The following is a 20,271-nucleotide window of genomic DNA, read 5'->3' as shown; positions in this document are numbered from 1 at the left end:
CTAGCAAGAAATTTCTTCAACTGTCCTTGAGGCATGGACTAATTCAGCATTGAGCTGACAGTTTGCTTTGCGGGACCTGTGTGACACCTGCTGTGGAAACGTGCTTCACACAGCAAGGCTATTAATAACCGAGCTCTTGTGAGCTCTTGGCCACAGTCTGAGGCCTTATTTTCCTAATAACCCTAAAATATGTTTTGTTTTCATGTACTTGTGGATATTAGGTTGAACTTTTCCTACTGTCAGGGATTTCTGAAACCTTAATTGCTTTTCCAACTTAATTGCCCCTGGAATGAGCTCAGGAATTAGCTTTTTGCTAATGGGGAAATATTTGAGCTGTTATGGCTCTGAAACTATTATTTTTAGACCTAAATTAAGGTGGGGAAGTGAGATGCAGATAAAAATCAAAGTTTCAACATTATTACATGAGAACACACTAGGAATTAGAGGATTAAATACAGCCTAAAATGAGTCCAAGAACCTGTTCAAAATGAGTAAAGTAGTCTTGCGATGAAATGTCCAGGACATTCTCCCAACTACATGCCATCTTGATGTTATTGATCCTTGTTTTAATGCAAAGGTCTTGTTGACAGGCCTTGTTCCATTAATAATTTCACTGGGTTTATATGCTAAAAGGACTGGCTTTATTGGATTCATATGGGAAACTTTTAAGGTTTGTATTTTTCTCTCATCTTAAAGAAAAAATTGAGAAATTGAATAATGACCTAATTGGTTTTAGCAGCTGCTCTGCTAGCATGTGGAGAATTCATGCGGTATGGCTTGTCATTGGGGGACCTTAACCATTTTTGAGCACTTTAAAGCTCTCAGAAGCTTTATACAGTAATACCTTGCAGTACTTCTGAGGCATATGCAAAATACAGGTTTCAGCAGACACAGCTTAAAGCACAGCAGTTGCGAGAGTGAAAACTCAAGCGTAGCAAATTAGCAGTTTTATTTTATACCCAAGTCATTACTCAAAGATGGAAAACTATGCTAGAAAAACACAGCATGTGATAAAAACTAACGTTATTTTTATTCCTAGGAAGAAACTTTCATAGAATGGTTATTAGTGTTGCAATTCTCATTACTTACTGATTTGTTTAAAGCACTCTTCTCATATGTGATGGTCCCTCTGACAAGGCAAACCACAAAAAAACCCCAAACAGATCCATCAGTCAAAAAGGCTTGCAGTTAAAGCTAATCATTCTGCTTATGTAGGTCCCTCAATCAGCTTTCTACCAAGACTTTTCAATTTGTGGGGCCTGCATAAGCTAATATTTTGAGACCCCGTAGAAATGTAACATATGGTTCTTTAATTAAAGGCTGTCAAAATGCATATGTGCAACAGGACCTAACTAAGATTGCATTGGGTAAAAAAATATCATTTGAACCTGAATGGAAACAGTTGTTGTTTGTTTTGGTGAAACAAAGGGAAAATTCCCCACAAATCAGTCTCTAGATCTTGCCTTGCTTTTTTCTCTCTTGACTCTCTCTTTACAACATGAATAGGGCTGTTCCCTACTGGAGACGACAGAAATCCTTCAAACCTTCTGGGAGAAGATATATAAACATTCAGCGCAGAGGCAGGAGGACTGGACTATCCTGGGCCAAACAGGTGAATCTGGAGCCCTGCTCTTTCTTGGAGGAGAGGATGGGGAAGAGAAAGGACGGGGAAGAAATGAAAGGCTAGGTACTGACTGAGTTGTTCCTGTATCTGAGACCTGCCAACACAGTGCTGAACATAGTAAAAAGGGAGGAGACACACTCCCAGTGTCGTGTATATACATGCTCAGGCTTGCCTTGGTTTTACTTGGAAATACAAATGTTCCATCAAATAGATCCTGCTGCAGAGCAGAAGTGGGGGCTAGCCAATGTGTGGAGGTCTTCTCCAGGCCTAGCTGTTGGAGAGGCTGTGGTTTGTGTTGCGGCCACCATGGGAACATGCTTTGGTTCAGCTGATCCCTCTCCAGGAATTTTCCCCATTTAAGCAGATGGAGCTGTTCTGGGTTCCCAGTGACAGTCCTCTGGCCGAAATGGACCCTACAGCAATCTCCCAACCCTGTCTTCCATGGTTGCAGGCAGACCACTTGTGGGTCCACTCCCCTGTGTGTTGGGGGTGGCTATTACTGCCTCTTCTGCTGTCAGTGTGTTCCCAAATGAATGCAACATTGTGCTATGAGGGTGGTGAGGCACTGGAACAGGTTGCCCAGAGAAGCTGTTCAAGGCCAGGTTGGATGGGACTTTGAGCAACCTGATCTAGTGGAAGGTGTCCCTGCCCATGGCAAGGGAGTTGGAACTAGATGATCTTTAAGGTCCCTTCCAACCCAAACCATTCTATGATTGTATGATTCTATGAAAACCAGCATTAACTCCTTCAGGGTCCATAATGAGAAGCTGGTTGTACTGGCAGTACACCACTTCCATCTCTAAATGATAAGTAATGTTGTTTCTCAGACGTCTGAGAGCTAAAGTATATCTGGCTCTGACGGGGGCAATCAGATTTATATAATTTTCTGACAGACAGTTAAGCTTAAAGCTGTACAAACTGGAAATGTACTGTCGAGTAAAGTTAATATTTTAGAAGCCCAAGGTTTTATGAGGCAAGGCACAGACCTCTTTTCTTACAAAGATGCTGCTCCTTTTCTCCTGTCTTTTCAGAAGTCCCATGCTGCCATCAGACAAGACCCCCCACACGCATAAATCTTATCCCTATTAATGGTAATAAAACGAAGAGCATTTTAACGAGGGATGTGTTTGGACTAGCCTCTACCATGACTTAAAGGCTTCAGTGTTTATGTGACAAGAGGCAGCACCAGTTCTCCTCCTTGGTTATAGCTAGAACAATAAGTACGTTTTAAACTCACTAATGCAGGGGAGTTGATATGAAATGAGTTAAAAGCTGAGGTTGGGTCATGATTTTCCAGCCAGCGCAATGCCCTGAAGGTATCCAGAACCATTAAGGCAGTTCCTTATTACAGTCTTATGCTGTTTCAGTAGAATAATTTATCAGTTCCTTGAGTTTTGGCACGATGTCTCAAACCTAAGGTTTAGCTAGTGCATGTAGGTACCAAAGCCAGGAGGGACATGTAGTCTGACGTTAGTCTATTACGAATAATTCTTGTACCCCTGACTGTGTATGTCTTGCTAGGAGGGTGCATTGCTTTATGCTTGTTAGCTCTGTGTTGCAAGTCACAAAATGTGATGGTGTAATATGTTAGTCAAAGAGAAGACTGCTAAAGTGATGGCAGCACACTCAGGTTTGTGCCATCAATAATATGGGTTCTGCTTTACGTGTCATGACACCATGCACTGCGTCTGGGCGGTCTGACTGCACCCTAGAAATACGCACAGTACCCCTGATGTGCACTAGTGACTGCAGAGCTTTGGGGGCCCAAACCAAAATGTTTAATGGGGTCTGACTTTAAGTCACAATTTGACAAAACAAGCTTCTATGATGCATTTTGTTGAGATCCCACAAAACCAAAAGGATCTGGAGATGCCAAACAGTCTTAAGACACCTGATGTGCCTGTTAAATTTTTTTGCTCCCGGGTCTTTATAATTAGAAGAGAGTTTCTGTAGGTGAAGTGGGTTTGTCATGCAAGTATTTGTGCAGGATCAAAACTAGCAGGCTTTTGCAGCACATTCTGTGCTCTTGATACCATATTGTCCCAAGTTCAAGGGGCATTCATACTTTTCCTCCCATTTGAGTGTGGCATAGGATGAGGACAAAAGCTTAAAGGGTACAGTCTCTGTCCAGGTGAAGAATGCAAATAATTATGTTTTTATTTAAAAACTAAAAAAGCAAACCTGTTCTGAGTAGCACAGCTTCTGCTTCAACTGTAATTCTGTAGAAAATTGTGCTACTTTAGGATCTTTTTGCTGGAGGCAGGCCTTAAATCTAACGTTCCCTCTTCTTACTGTTACAAAATAATTGTACCTGCTTATTCTACGTTCAAGTGACTCTTCAGTGTAAGTATTTAACTAGGGATGATGGTTGCAAACTCTTGTTTAAAGATGACAGATATCTCTTCCCCCTGCAAACACAATCTACTGTTTTTTAAAATGAAGTAGTTTTGAAACCTGAATGTCTCCTTAATGCTTTAACATCTCTTTCATTTACATACTGCACTAAAGAAAAGAAACAAGTAGGTAGGAAATCAGCAAAGGAGGTGGTAAAAGGAGGAAGAAGACAGAACTAGATTATCAAAAATATTTTTTTAAAAATTTTCTGTTTTCAGATGTAGATATTCCACGTCTAGTCCCTATTTATCCATCCAACAGGAACTGATGGGAACTCATCATTTTGGCGTTAACTCATCCATTTGAGTTAGGTGCCTTCATGTACTGTTTTGTGCTGAGGAAGTGGGGCTACATAGGCTCCTGTAGAGAAAAAGGTAGTTCCCAGAGTTGTGATGCTCTTCTAGCAGACTGTTTAGGGGAGCAGCCAAAAAAACAAAACCCCAAACAGACTAGAGGAGGAAAATGAGCAAATGAAAAAATCAAAAGCAGCCCTTCAGGAATTTTACAGTGCAGCATAATTGTGTGTCTCATTAAAATGCTCTTTCCTGTATTATCCTTGCATTTAGTACAGTAGAGGTTTTGTTTGATGTTGCAATGATTTATGAGTGCTTGTGAAATGACAGAGAAAGCAGAATTCTGGTGAAAGGAGAGATGAATGATTGCCCTTAAAAGACCAAGGGATTCATAACAGTAGCTTTACTTGGCAATACTTTTCTAGTTTGTAGAGCACTAGTTTGTATAGTCTTTCAGTGGGATACAAATCTCTGATTATCTCTGTGCTGAATGTATATTTGTCTGGCTGAAAGTTTTGCTTAGGTTTCAGATAAATTTTTGGTTTGGTTGGTTTTTTTCTTGGTGGTGGTGGTTTCAGTCATCCCAGAAATTACTGGCTCACTAGTGATTTCAGCATGTTACATGGTGAAGATGAAATGACGTTATGTCTGTATGGAATAGGCAGGGCTTGCATACAGAAAGCTGTAGTGTTAGTGGAGCTATGTCAGTTTAGATCACGGGAAACTTTTCCGCTTGACCCAGGTGGAGCCCTGTTGCCTTACAGGAATTTTTGGTCAGATCTTTTTATCTGTAAATTTTCTGTTTACTATTGATTTTGTTATATATCCCTCTGTTTATAATCTGCTTGCTTAGGTTTTTTTATGGGTACTTTAATAACTCCTTTTGATTTTTGGATCTTGTACTGCTTTACAAAGAATTCACAATTCACTTTCCATCATGCAGTTATTGGGCATTTTTACCTCTAATGTACATATAGTCTCCATTGGTTTCATCAGAAATTGCAGGAGGTCATAAAGTTTAAAAATAGCCCCCTCTTAGTCATAAGAGATGGGCCTGAGTGTTAGGAAGCAACTGTACTCTCTGTTTGGATCTATTTTGCTCATAATAATGACAAGCCTGCTCCCCTGTTCTTACTATCCAGAAAATCCAGGCTCCCAAAGTCTGAATCCAGATACTAATGATGTAGGTTGGACTTTTCTAAAACTGAGTGTGTATCACACCACAGTAGTGGAAGCCCTTTAGTTATTACTTGATGAGATTCCCCGTGTGAACCTGGCATGAGTATATTTAACACTATTATATATATAACACCAATATTCTGCAACATGTTAAAAATAGTCGAGAGGCTTTGGCCCTGTGTGCCCTACACTATGTTAAGCCTTGTTTAGGCTTACTGCAACACTAATCAGAGTTCTTGTAGCCTGAGGGAATTTTCTCGTGTTTCTTAATTTAATTAAATATTTCCCATTAAGTTTAATTATATGTTAAGATGGAGAATTCCTCCTGACCCTACAATAATAAGGGTTTACAAACCAAAGTACAGTTTTCACAGATTTTCTTCTGGGACATCATCTTGTTTAATAGAGTGAATAATTTAACAGAGATTTTAAAATTATGTGTTTTTGTGAAGTCTGTTTCTACTTATATCCACGTAACTTGTTGGAAACAAACAAGAGACAGGTCTCCACGATGCACTCGTTATTATTATTAGAAATGAGGACCACATCTACACCATCTGCTCTTATCCAGTAGTTGTAAGTTTGCATCAATGCAGTGCCCACCTAAAAATCCTGACAAGTCATCGCTTTTTGGGAATTTTCTATTCTCTGTTTTGAGGCCACGTTAATCAGACTGTAGTGAGTTCATGCCACATCTTTGTGTACTGACAGCACTGGGCAATCTGACCGTCTGTTGGGAACTTTAGGTACCGTGTAATATAAATAGTTGTGCTTATCTTAATTAAAATGCTGAAGTATCATGTGAAAGCTCAGTTAGTGTCTTGAGAGAGTATTGTTGCAGTTATTTCACCAATAACAAAGGTATTTCCCTATTTCTACTCAGTGGGATTACACTTTTCCCCATTTTTATGTGAGGGTGACTGAAATTGCGGATTGCGCATTGATCCTTTGGGCAGAAGCTATTTCGTACTGTTCTTTAAAGCTTTGCATCTCTTGGGGCTTTTGTGTGTGTGTTACAAACAGTTTGTTATTTAAAGAAAAAAAAGGAAATGTGACACAAGAACTGTACATCCCACATGCTAAACACAAGCATGCTGAAGGAATTTCATGAAGGCTGTTTCTTTAGTCTCTTAGCTGGCTTATGATAGCACAACATGAAATTCTAGAAAGAGCAGAGTCCCATCAACATCACATCTGTTCAAATTGCTTGCTTTTTAGCTTCTATACTGAAGTTCATAACTATGAAAGGGAAGAAGGCTCATGGTTCTGTCTGATATGCAGCACATTTTATGGTGTAAAAATTTACTGTAACTATTTTAGTCAAATACATTATTGTGGCATGACTTGGATATAGACCTCGATATAAACACAGTAATTTTATCTTTTAAAGAGTTTTCACATAAAAAAAGGCTTGTTTTACAGTATTTCTGTGCACAGAAAAATCTGCTATGAAAGGTAAGCTCCTGGCTGTATTGATTTCAGTAGATTTTACTATAAATTGTCTTTATAAAGCAAGGAGGCTTGGAGCCATCCCACCTTGCTTTGTCTCCCCAGGTCAGCTGCTCACAGCAGGATGGGAAGCATTCAGAGGCTGCTTGAAAGCCAGTTGTCCCTATGGAGATGCTGTTTCTTCTCCATGGTCTGCTCAGTGTGTGGGGCCTGGACTGCTGATTTTAGGCATTACATTTCAGTGGAAGACTGAGCTTGGACCTCACTGTCTCTGCAGCATCATTTAGGGGTGGAGATTTTGTAGGTGAGAAATACCAGATCAAGTCCTTTACCTTGAAAAGTTGTCTTAGCTCATTGAGTGATTTTCATAGGCCACATCACAGGAGCACGTTTGCTTTACAAATTGTGTCTGTGCTTTGAAAGTTACTTGTTTGGGGCTATACTTAAATATAACTTTCAGGATCAGCAGATCAGAGCCTCTTTGGGGCTACACTGCTCTGAGCACAGCATTCCCAACTCTTGTGAATTTATCATGGTTCTTGTGGTACTTTTTTTCCTGTGATCTTGTCTTTCTGAATCAAGTCAACGAAGTCTGTAGCCCCTAAAGAGATGCTTGGAAATCACCTTACATTGAACACACAGATTTAAAAAAAAAAAAAAGGTAAAAAAGAAGGACTTTACTTCCTTTCTTTTCTACCTCCTTTAAAATCTCTCTTTTTTTTTTTTTTTTTGGAAGCCAGTCTCTTAATTTTACAGTCTAACTTGTAATTTTGGAATAGTTATAGTTGGCAGCACAGGGATGGATAGAAAAAGGATTCATGTGATTTCAGGAAAGAATAGCTAGTTCATTCCCAAGGAGCTGTGCCAGTAATTGTCAGAGAATACTGATGAAAAGTCCATTTTTCATAAGAAAATGAGCAGGTGTGTCTCTGAATACACAAGGTGAACTAGTCTGCTGAACAAGAAGATACTGATTTTGTGATAATTTTTCAGGGCAAATCCTCCTTTAAGGTTCTTGCGTGGGTCGTTTCTGCCTTTAGCTCCTGTGCTTCAGAAGGATAAACACTGAGTCATATGTATTGGTGTTTGGATTTGTAGTTTAAGAAGAACTGATAATAAGAAATATAACTTTTTCCTCCAGGTTAGCACAAGAGCAAATGCTGCATTGAGTTACACAGTATATATATCTTTTGATTTAAAATAAAGAAGACATTTTTTTCTTTAAGTTAAATAGTGTCAAGCTCCTAGTAACTATTATTAGTTTTTGAAAACTAACATTATTATAGTTTCATATTTTGCTTAAAAAATGAGAAAATTTCAACTGAAATATAATATAGCCCTTGCAAAGTATTTAGTTGGGGGGTAGTGTTTTCTTGATATAAACCAGAAAATCACCAATGAACATACAAGTTCTCTCTTTCTGTAATGAAGCCTGCTCTTGAATGTTGAGGTTACCACTTTTTGACTTTAAAAAAAAAAAAAAGGCATTGGTGATCCATTTGCTGTTTTAATAAATCTTTTGTTTTGATGCATTAAAAATGGCTTTACAACTCCAGATTTTTCCAAATATGCCATGAACACTGGCATACTTCGTCTTGGAACTAGGGATCATCATACATTCTTAAGCATCAGGAAAATACCCCAGTGGTGGTATCATATTTTACTCATTAGGTACCAGGACAGGTTAGTTATTTTGTGCTCATTTATACTGTATTCAGATGACTTACTGGCATCAGACCAAAATTTCTTCATCAGCATTCAGCACTGCTCCTGAAGCATGAGAGAAAGGAGATGCTGAATTGGGTAGGAAGTATATACAACAGAACTCAGAGAATACCTTATTTCTTAACTGAGATAGGGGTATTCTCCTACCACTAGTTGACCCCTTCCACATCCCTCTCTATTCTACCTGGGTGCAAACAGCATTCGGGAAAAGAAGTGGCACTGGAAAAAGGACATTATGCCAGAACTGCACATAACTATACACATTTTCTTATGGACATGGTGTATCTCCACCGTCTGTGTTAGGAATCCACTTGAGGTGTGATTCAGGCTTTCTAAAGATGTGGGTTGACCTTTAAGTCCTGGCTAACTGTGGGGTCTCCAGAGGCCAGTGAGCTCAAGGATACATGCAGTGTATTTCCCCCGTCCCTTCCCAGTGTCATGGAACAGATGAAAACCATGCAGTAAACATAATTGTGTAGAAAGGCTGGCCAGTGCATCATGGGACAAGCCCAGTAGCACGGAGGAGCGTGGAGGAGGAAGAGCAGGGAGAGCTGAGGACAGATTGAACAGGACTGAGAGCAGGTTTCCTGGGGCAGCAGTGAGGGATTTCCAGCAGAGACACTGGATGGGCAGGATGGTGCATTGTGGAGCAGGTTTGGAGTTGGAAGGACCCAGTACTGCTCAGTGGCCATATCAGGCTGCAGTGAGCTTTGTGCCTTTCTTGGCAAGTCAGAAAGCCCATTGGCAGGGTAGGGGGGCCTGTACTAGATATTGAACAGGTAACAACCAGTGTAAGAGGCTAACAACATTATCTCCTTCAAGGAAACTTCAAGGGATTACTTCCTAAGGAGCAAAGGCAGGCAAGTTTCATATTGTTGGTCCTAGTTGTGTTTTCTTCTAAACAGCTACAGACCTTAAGCAGGGAGCTAGCAGGGGTTAGCGTGTTTGGCAGGGATGTGCAGCATGCTGATCAGAGCAGAAACATCCTTTTGGCATGCTTTGTTCAGCGGCTATGCTGAAAACATTGGAAAGACATGTAGAGGTGAGGTCTGCAACCAGTCGTGTTGCCTGGGTTCCTTCCCCCACTAAGACAAGTTTTTTTTATTGTTACTAATTTTACAAAGGGTGCTAGCAGCCATTATTTCCCCATCTGTATAAGCAGAGAGCGTGGAAGAGTCAGGTCTGTGTTTGAAAGAGCATGCAGTCAGTACCTACCCAGAAAAAGATTGTTGGCTCTCAGAGTGGTTTGAAAATCGAGAAGGTGCTTTGCTAAATGTTTCAGTTTAGACGAGTTGAACCTTAGTCTGCTGAGGCCTCAATATTCCACAAACAGCATCCCTCCTGTCTGCTGTTTTTTTAAGGTTATTTTTGATCTGTTTTGTTAGCTGCAGTTTTAAACTCATGACACAGAACTTTTCTGAGAAGGGAGCCTTGGAAACTGTTTGAAAATTGGTATTGCAAACCTATAGGACCAAGAATTGAAGTGGTTTCTTGAAAGTGGTGAAATGAAATTAGCAACCCAATTTGCCTAGGATTTTCAAGTGGGGAAAAAAAGGCACTCCTGTTTTTATCTGTGATCACTGCCTTGAAGATAAATGACTTTGCTTCTTGCTGCAGGCCAGGGTACATAGCCTTAGACACTATACAACATTTTTTTGTTTTGTAATTGATTTTTTTATTAGAAATTTTCAGAACAATTTCAAACCCAAATATTTTCCCTCTGCCCTTTTATTTCTTACTTGCTCTCTGGCTGATTTGGCTGTCAGTATAGTGCACTGACAAATAAATCATTGTCAGGGCTCAGTCCCCCAAGTGCACAAGAGTCGTGAGTCCCAAACTAACCCTGCAGTCATGTAAAGGTCCTTACTTCATAGCTTTATCAAAGCTTGCTGACTTTGCAGCATCCCATAGTGAAGGCAAACGCATGACATGAAAGACAGTATCTTCTGTACCCAAAAAAATACTAGAAACAAAGGTGCCATACAAATACAATATTTAACACAGGAAATGCAACTTCTTTTGCAAGGCATGTGGCCTGGTGGGTTAAGCACTGCAGAATGAGCTGGGTGACCAACATGTTAGGATGTCCTGTGTGACCTTGAGTGAGCAGATTCCTGTAATCCTAGCTCAGTTTCCATTCCTGTTTCATGATACAGTTGCTACATACTTGGAGTGAAGAGCAGGCTCCTAGTATTGGGCTTTCCTACCTATTTGATTTCATGTATACAGTGCAAATAGTGCTAATAAGCCATACTGGAAAAGCCTTTCTTTCTGACAGTCTCGGGGCCAATTTCTGTGCCTCAGTGCTTGCCCTCAGAGCAGTGGAAGGATACAGTATGTATTGCATCTCATAACTCCACTGATAGTCTTTGAGGGTTTTGCTAGAACCTCAGAAGATACTAGTTTATTGCTAAATATTTTGCCTTTGCTCCTTTTCACAAACATTAAAATTTCAGACCTTGCACCCTGCCCAGGAAGGCTTAAAAATACAGACATGTTTGGTGAAAGTAGACAAAAACCAACAAAGCCTAAACTTCAACTTTAACTGATCATATGGTACAAAAGCAAGTGAGTATCTGGGAATTTTGTGTGATGCTGTTTCAGTTTAAGCATGCTAGTGCTGATTTTATGGGGTCTGTGGGTTCCTGTGTGCTGTAATCATTTAATGTTTTTAACTTCTTGCTGTACTGCAGCCATTTGTAGTGAGCAGAAGGCATCAGATGTAGGATAGTGAACTTTTGAACTGCTGCTAAAGCAAAATGTGCTAAACTAGAGTGAAAGGTGATGCCACAAGCAGCCTTGGAAATTTCACTTTGTTTAGTTTTTCAAGGATAAGAAACAGATAAGAGAGAACCTATCTTTTTCAAGTTACTTTCCTCGCTGAGGAAAATAGTAAATTCACCTTTCAAAACAAATTAGAAATCAGTCCTAGCCACTTGCTCAAGGAATTCTAAAGAACAAACACATAAACATTGAAAGTGTAGAAAAGTGTGCTAAAATGCCTGTAAGTTTGCAGAAAGGTAATCAAAATAAAGCAAGAGGGGATAGAGAAACAGCAAAGGTGTGAAAAGACAAGCAACCTTCAGAGAGTCCCTCTATCAGATACCATGTTTACATTCTTAAAAATGGGGAAACCAATCTGTCCGCATGTTATCAGTAAATGAGAGTTTTAATAATAAATTATCTATGTGATTGCTATTTTCTTTATCTTTGCAAGGAGAGCAGCTCTAAAAAGAAAAGAAACATTGCTGTAAGTAAGGTGTTTTACTAGTGGAAAGCAAATAGAAACAAGTCTGGATTTATAATTTTCTTTAAATTTGGGGGGGTTTGGATTTTTGAGGGTGGTTTTTTTGGTTTTTTTTGTTTTTTTGTAAGGGCAGGGAGAATTGTCTCATGATGGAGTAGTCTGCATTTGGCACCCATCATGCAGCATCACAGTTACTGTGGCGTTAGCAGATCAGGTAGCAGTGTGAGTTAGAGTAAAACTATAATCTCCTAATCCAAGTCATTGGTTGGGTTGAAATCAGTGGGGTCACAACTGATGTAAAACTGAGTGTGATCAGCAAAAAGGGAGTCAATGGTGTACAACATGATCATGTTTCTTTATCTTCTGTGACTGAATGTAGTACTCCAAAAGATGGACAGCTGATGAGTGGTTGTGTCTCCTGCACGGTGCCTTTCAGTGCCCTTCTCCTGATCATCCATGCTTGGGAATGTATGAGTACCTTGGCTCCCTTGCTGCCTGTTACCCAGGTTTCTCTTTGAGGACAGTCAGGATATATTCCTCAGAAGTAGAGCACACATGCAACCCGTGAAAAGTGCTAGGAGACCCGTGGAAAGAATTGGAGTGGTAGCATGACTGGAAAATGACAACGCTCGTGTCAAACTTGGTGAAAGAAAAATGACACAAATTCAAAACAGAAGGATGTGGCTTAGGAGCACAAATCCCATCTTGTTGGTAGTGCTGCTTCTGTCCTACATTTTGGAAATTTTGCCTAGAGGTACATAATTAGATGCCTGAAAAGAGGTTTTAGGAGTCTGACCTTAGGTCCCATAATTGACATTTTATGCTTATGGGCACTTACGAAAGGAAGTATGCCTTGGGATGCATTTCTTTTTAGGATGACTGTCTGTGCCTGTTTGCCATCTTACTTCTATTCTCATGCCCCTCCAATATTGAGCATGAGTCCCTTGCTTCCCTGTAGGGAGAGATAGTTGAGCAGACATGTAAATGAACCTTCTGTAACTCTTGCACAGGATTTCATAGTCTGTCACAGAGGAGCAATCGTCTGTCACATTAATATGGTTCTTATTACAGTATTTATGTCAAAACCCCTGTCTTTCATCACTTTCATTAGCATGAAAAGTAAGGTTTTAACAACTATGGTAATAGGTAATAATGTAGCATTAAAACATAAATCTAGTGACGATACAGATACCCATGAAATGACAGGGAGATGTTATAATTTGCTTCCAACACTTATTTTGTGGACAGATTTGTGTAGGTGGCTTAATTTTTAGTAAGTATTCACTATAATTATCAGAACTAACAGGAAAGCTTGGCAAAGAGGAAAAAGAAATCTTTGGATTGTAATTAAAGATGAGAGCTAGCAGTTACAGTTACAAATGACCAGCTTTCCAGTGATGCTCGGCACACGTTCCCTTCCTAATTCTGACCGATGTGTGTCTAAATGTTATAGTTACAGGAGGGTTTGTTGCCAGAATCTGTGACTTTGGTAGAGGAAGGATACTTTAAAACCAGTGTGCCTTCACAGGCACAGGTGGGCTAAACTTTAACCGAAGTGAACTAGATCTTTCAGTTAAATACTTTAATTGTGAGAATATGCTTTATTACTGTCAGAACTGTGAAGCACTTTGCAAAGTCAGTGAAGCCCTCCTTAAATAACCAGAGGAGAAATTTGTCAGACATGAAAATTTAGCTGAACAGCTGAGATAAAGGCAACCATTATTTGACAGCATAGGACCATTCAGTGGAACTGTATAAGGTAGGGAAAATACGGAAAGGGACAATTTCCCTATACAGTAAGGAAAGCAAAAGGACCTTAGTTATCCAAACTGGCACTTGAACACAACATTACAGTTTATTTGCAATGTAATGGAGTGTTTAATGGCTTTCAGTGGTCAGGAAGTTGGTTTTAGAAAGAGTGCAGGTAACAGTTTTAAAGGCATCCAAGTGATTTACAGCATTTGTAGACTGCACAGTGCATTGTGGTGCTGAGAAACCCCACGCTAGCATCGTCTGCTCTGGTGCCAGAGCTGAGTGCAAAGCTGAGGCCTCTTGGCAGAGCTGCTGCAGATCTAGAGAGCCCTGAGACCCTCCATTCTGTGCATGTGTATTAGCAGGCTCAGAGCTATCTTGAGGATTGTACACAGCCCTGCATTGCTTTCCACAAGAACAGCCCGTTTGCTTTGGGCATGGTGATTGTTTTTACCCTGGAGCACTGTCTTCTCAGACTGAGCTCTGGGATCAAACACTGCATACTTGTACATCTAGTCATGCCACATGCCTGCCACCAACTTGTGGATGATCAGGCACTGCTTCACTCTGGGACTCAAGTCCTAGTTTTTGGATCCATCTAGTATAGGTGGTGATGGGATTTTGCTTTCACTGCTGACCTAATGCTTTCAGAGGGCCATTGTGACTTCCCACATGGCTTCCCACATTGTGGTTTGGAAGCAGGCTCCATCACTGTTTTCTGCATCACTTAGATTTTCCTGGTCACGGCTTCCACATACTAAAATATGTTGTGCCTCCTTGGGAAAGAAGCTGGCAGCATGAAGTTTGTCTGCATGACGATGGTGAGGCTCCATAAAGTGGGATGTGAATTTACCGTGTGTGAAGTTGTGCACTCTCTTTCCCTGTGCAAATCCCTGCACCTGGCAGAAGGAGACTGCCTGCCACCACGAGCATCTGGCCAGCGGGTTCAGCAACTGTCCTGGGAGTTTAGGCTCCATCTTAGTGCACTGAATTGTTCAAGGAGACCTCTGGTTAGTGACAAGGTGTCACTGCAGCCCTTTTTTCCCCGCTCGTGAGTTAATCAGTCATTGTCACTTGCGTAACTGATCTGATTGTTACCAGTGTTGATTTGTGATACAGAACTTTTTGTCTGGTAGACATCAGAGCAATCTGCAGATGAAGGTGAATGCTCTCATCCCCATTTAACTGATGGGAAAACAGCAATGAAAAACAATTTCTGAAAAGCAGCAGAGCTGATAGTTAGCCATTGGGAATAAAATCCTGTCTCTTACCATCCCAATGGATGCTTCATAAATTTCAAGTATGCATAATGTGCAGTTTGAGAGATGTTTTGATATATATCCTTTTGACAGACAAATCATAGCCTATCTTTGTGTTTCCAGATAGAATGAGCCTGATTCTTAAAATGAGATTTCCAGTGTGAGTATTCATGTTCACAAAATGAAATTCCACTTATTTAAGTATTCTGCAGTAGCCGTAGATTTAAGCACATGCTCTTGCCTGGTAGCTTGCTCACTACAGCATTCACAAAAAGAGTTTGCAACCTGGAATTGGATACAGTCAAAGTAAATTCATGTGAAGTAGGCAAATAATTGTCTGTGCAGTAGTTACCATCACTTTACCTCATTTTCAAAATCAGAGTTCAGTTCCACATGAATAATGAACCATCTTTTGTTATCTCTATCATCTTTGTTTCAATGCAGTAGATAATTCGTGAACACGGGAAGCATGCGGAGTCCAGGCTGTCAGCTGGTGCCAGTTGTTTGTGCCCGAGGAGAAACCGGCTCGAGCCTGTCTCCCCCAAGAGTCTCTCCCTTTTGAAGCACACATGGAGCAAAAGAAATGGCTGCATTATGTGACTAGAGAGGTCAAGAAGATGGCTGGTTATGCTGTCAAGCATTCAAAATATTGTTGTACAGGCAATGACTTCTCCAAAGTCCATTCTGAAACGAACTGGCAGTTTCGAGTTACTCTGATAGATTGAAGTTAAATACCTTTAGATTTGTAATGGGTTGATGCAGCCCCTACTCTCTAATTATGCTAGACCTTCCAGCAACCGTTACTGGTTTCCTGGGTTAGAAAACTTCTTGCATCTGTTAACTCCTGCCCATCTCTACATTCAGGAGAGTCACACTTGGCAGTGTAACAGTAACCTTTGGACAGTGTGTGCCTGCATACACAGGTGTGCCAATCTGCTGGGATTTATATTTCCATTCCCCAGATGCATCTGCAGGGTGACATCTGCCTACTGATGGTGAAAGACAAGCAGTAATAAATGCTGCAGGCTTTTTTTATAAAAATGCTAGTGCCGCTATATTTACATAGCAGTGTGGCCTGATTATTCAGGAGCTCTGAGGCTTATCCCAAGATGATGATTTTTACATCAAAAGTAGATTAATGGAAGTCGACAGCCTCGTGTCCATCCAAACACAGTGTGAAGTGATAATAAGTATAGAATTGCTAGTCGGTAGGGTCCCATGTCGCATACTCAGACTAGATAAATGATGAATATGTAATGAGATTACATAGAATTGAGACAGATGGCTCTAGCTTTTGATAAGTGCATATATCTTCACAATCAGATAATAATGCCAATGTGTGGAAGATCAATTGGGATATAACAACTTTGAAAATAATTTCTCTGCTTTCACTTTCAGATGCGCATTTAAATCAGAATCAAGCTTAATTTAATTATAAAATTTTTTTCATCATGAAATTAAACAAGAAGAAGAGAAACCTCAGGAAAAAATACAGGGACATTTTCATCTTATTTTGCTTTGAACTGTAGTTATTTATCCTACTGCATATAATGAAATACCATCACCAAAAAGAAAAGACAATTATTTTCTCTCCAGTAAGCGTTAAGATAGATTGATGGTCCTCACTATAAAAAGGACTAAATGAAATTCTTGACACCTTTTCAGGAAGATGTCATTTTGTTCCTAAGAACTCCAGTTATGAGGAAGCTTATAATACGGTCCACCTGTTATTGATAGGGATGTTTAATATTTTACTGACTATTTAAGGTGCAAAGTCCTTGAGATAAATCAACCTCTCCTTCTCTCTCTTGATTTTACTATTTTACTTTAGGTACATCTTTCAGAGAATGGACATGATTGACTAGGGACATGGTGTAAAAATTATCATTTGAAATAATGTCATTACCGAAAAGTAAGGAATTTTGAGAACAAAATAATTATGAAGCTCATTATATTCACAGTTTCTGCATATTGCAGATTAGTGAAAGAGTAATGGCAGCAACTCAGCACATAATTTTGCACAATGGTTGTGTATTATCTGAATTACTGTCACTTCCTTTGAATTTAAAGTCCTTGCTTGTGTAGATAAACAAATATATCTGTCCCTCATTTGCATGGGATTTAGGATATCTTCAGGTGAAGTGGAAGTAGTTTGTGGTTTTCTGCAGTCGATCAGCCAAACTTTGAGTATTAGTTATAATTAAAAAAATACCAGCTGAGATCTGATGTGTTAGGTGTCGTACCAATACACAAAAAGGGTATTACAGGTATGAAGAGTTTATAATCTCTTGTCTTCACATGACATTTCTTGAGTTGAGAAACGGGGCACAGAATGGAGAAGCAGCTTTCCTAAAATGGGTAAAAGTAGTACTAGGTGGGAGTACTAGGCGTAATCCTCTGTGCTTCATGGCTGCCTGAGATGCTCCCATAGGAAAAGCTTCAGGCGAGATGGCATCTTATGTGGCTGCAGAGATCCTGAATCAGCAGCTGGCACGAGAGAAGGTAAATCGAGTTTAGCCTGCAGTTTGGGGCTCAGAACATAAATTGCCTTGATGTCTTTTGGAGAGCAAGAGAGGATGATGCATAAGTTAATGCAGTGGCCTTGCATGAGGAGTATGCAATTCATACTGCACTGAGGAACAAACAAATGAGGTTCAGAGCAGCGGACTCTGAGTCTTTTTCCCTATCCATTGGAAGAAAAACTATGAGATCCCTTTTGCATTTAGCACTATCTAGGCTCAAGAGACAGGTGCTTCCTCAACTTTGTGTGTTTTTCCAAAGCCTTCCAAATGCAGTAGGAACCCTTCTTTTAATTTCAGCAGTCTCTGCAGGCAGTACGAGTACTGCTGTGTATTGGCTCGCAGTGGAAGTGGGGCAAAAGCCCTGCCTCTCTCAAGCAGGAGGGCATTGACGCTCCCAATGGAAACCCTTGTTGGTGTAGTAAGAATTTCTGCCTTGGAGGCTGCTGGCTGCAGAGCCATCACAACAGGAGTGCATCTCTGCCCACAGTTTGCCACCTCCTCAGTGCTTCCAAAAATCACTTATGGCTTTCTCAAGCTGAGTTACCTAAAGCTGGAGGCTCCCTAATAACACTTAAGCACGTTAGCGTGCTCTGAGCAGGAATTCTTTGCATTTATCTTTCAAGTGGAAGGATCACTAACTGTCTAAAGCATTTCTAGCGGTATCAATATTTGCCTTCAGTCTGCATTCATGTGGAGTCATGGAGAATCTGGGATGAGATCTTAAAAGAGCCTATCACTTTGTGATATTGCCTTAGAGAAAATTTTTCTGTGCATCATAACTGTGATAGTTTATTGATCAGAATGAGCCAACTTTCAAAGGAGAAGATAATGCCATACATTTTACTTACGATATTTGTGCAGCTGCTAAACAACTGCACCACAGTGAGCAAACTCCTTGGCAGTGGCACGTAGAGAGTGCTCTGTTTTCAAAGATGTCAGATCTTTACTTTCTATTGATGCATGTTAGAAACAAAAGAGTGTTTTCCATTAGAGCAAATCCTCATCTGCCTTACGAGCCATCAAGGATGGAGAATTCATGGTCTCTGGCCTAGGCGTGGCCTGCAATCCAATTTCATGTGGCCTATAAAAATTTGGTTTTCTACACTGTAGCAGATTAACACTATCAGGGGCATTAAAATGTGGTTGGCCAAAGGTGTTAGAAGGAACTCTTGGCTCTCAGTAAGGAAAAGAATTGCCATCTGTGTGGTGTAACAAGAAGGAAAAATATAAGGGAAAATCCTTATTTCAGTATTTCCACTAGAGTACAGAAAAGCGTTAAGAGAAGTTGCTCTTCTGACCACAGATTATGGGTGCTGTTAAAATAGGCTATCCTATAGGTGGAATTCCCAATAAACAGATCTTACGATTTATGTGTAGTGAGAGAGATGATCTGCAGGAATTAACAGAAGGTCTCAAAGCACATCAATGCTCACCACCTGTCTTTCAATGACACGCACGCTGTTTCTGGCATTTCTTATGCTTCGGCACAACTAACACAGACCCTTCCTCTCGCCCCACTACAATCATTTAGAGGAGGCAACAGGGCATGGAGCTGGGCAGACTTCTGTGAAAGCTGCTGCTGTGGGAATCCCAGAGCTATGAGACTTAGGGAGCCTAACCAAAAAAAACCCCAGACCAACAAATGCCCAGGTTTACTTGGCTCATTTGAAAGTTAGGTAGAAGGGAGAAAGGCAGAATTCATTCTGGTCTGGAAAAGGTAGATAAAATGAGTTCAGGAGAACCATTAATGTGATGGTAAGTGTCTGTCCGGGGCTTTACTTTCCTTTGATACCATGAACATCTGTTAGCAAAGGCCAGCACTAGCAAATACACGTTAGCAGAAGGCAGAGTGTTCTCATTCTCATTTTTGTACCTACTTTCTAATATATGCATGCATGTCTGCAAGTATATATTGGAGTTAGTGAAGCTGCATTGTATCATAAAGGTTTCTGCATCTCTTTGCAATGGAAAATGTGGTGTAGTTTTTTCCTTTTCTTTCTCCATTCTGTACCTCCCTTACCCCCACCTTAGCTCCAGCTTTAAAGCTGTTTAAGTAAAATTCAAATAAAGGAATATACTAGAATTGGAAAGATAATTATAAGGCCAAAATCCCTCACACACCACTGGATTCTTTCCCTCCTGATGCGGACTCTGGATTTGTCTGTGAAAGCAAAGAAAAAGCTTTCTTTGGTGCATTGTCATTAAAACAGTTAGAGTCTGCAAATCCTGTACAGTCAAGACAACAGCAGGATTATGTTTGAATCCTAAGAAAGAGCAATATGTTCTGCTTAATTACAGAAGTTACAGAGGAAAAGGATTTAGAGACCGCCCCGTCCATCTCCCCTTTAGTGCAGGATTGTTCTCTCCAGAGTGCTTCTTAAGTCTTTTTCTATGCAGTGTTACATGTGCCACGTGATGGATCATCCACTGCTTTACTGGAGGTCTTGCAGCAGTTCTTAATGGGTTATTGGGTGTAGTAGAACCTGCTAGTTTTAAAACAGCATTGGTTGCCAGCAGATCATGTTCTCAATGTGGACTTTGGGAAATTGCTTTATCTTAGCATGTGTTCATCAGGGGCTATCAAAGCTGGATACAAAGATGGGCAGTTGCCTTATCTCACTATCAGGATGTTTTCCCTGGAACTTAGTTTTCACCTTGGTTTTCCCACTTTCATTGGAGAGCTCGTCCTCATTATTTCCTTCAGAGAATTCAAAAACAGTTCCCCCCATCACTCATGTTCATAACCTCTGGTCTCAGTCTTTCCCTACTGTTTTGCTAATGTGGACTTTATCTGTAAAATGCTGCTTCTCTTTGATCACATTTCAGC

The sequence above is a fragment of the Ciconia boyciana genome, chromosome 5, assembly GCF_034638445.1.
Source record: "Ciconia boyciana chromosome 5, ASM3463844v1, whole genome shotgun sequence".
NCBI classification, from domain to species: domain Eukaryota; kingdom Metazoa; phylum Chordata; class Aves; order Ciconiiformes; family Ciconiidae; genus Ciconia; species Ciconia boyciana.
The sequence above is the reverse complement of the archived record's forward strand: the minus strand, read 5'-3'. Positions refer to the sequence as shown.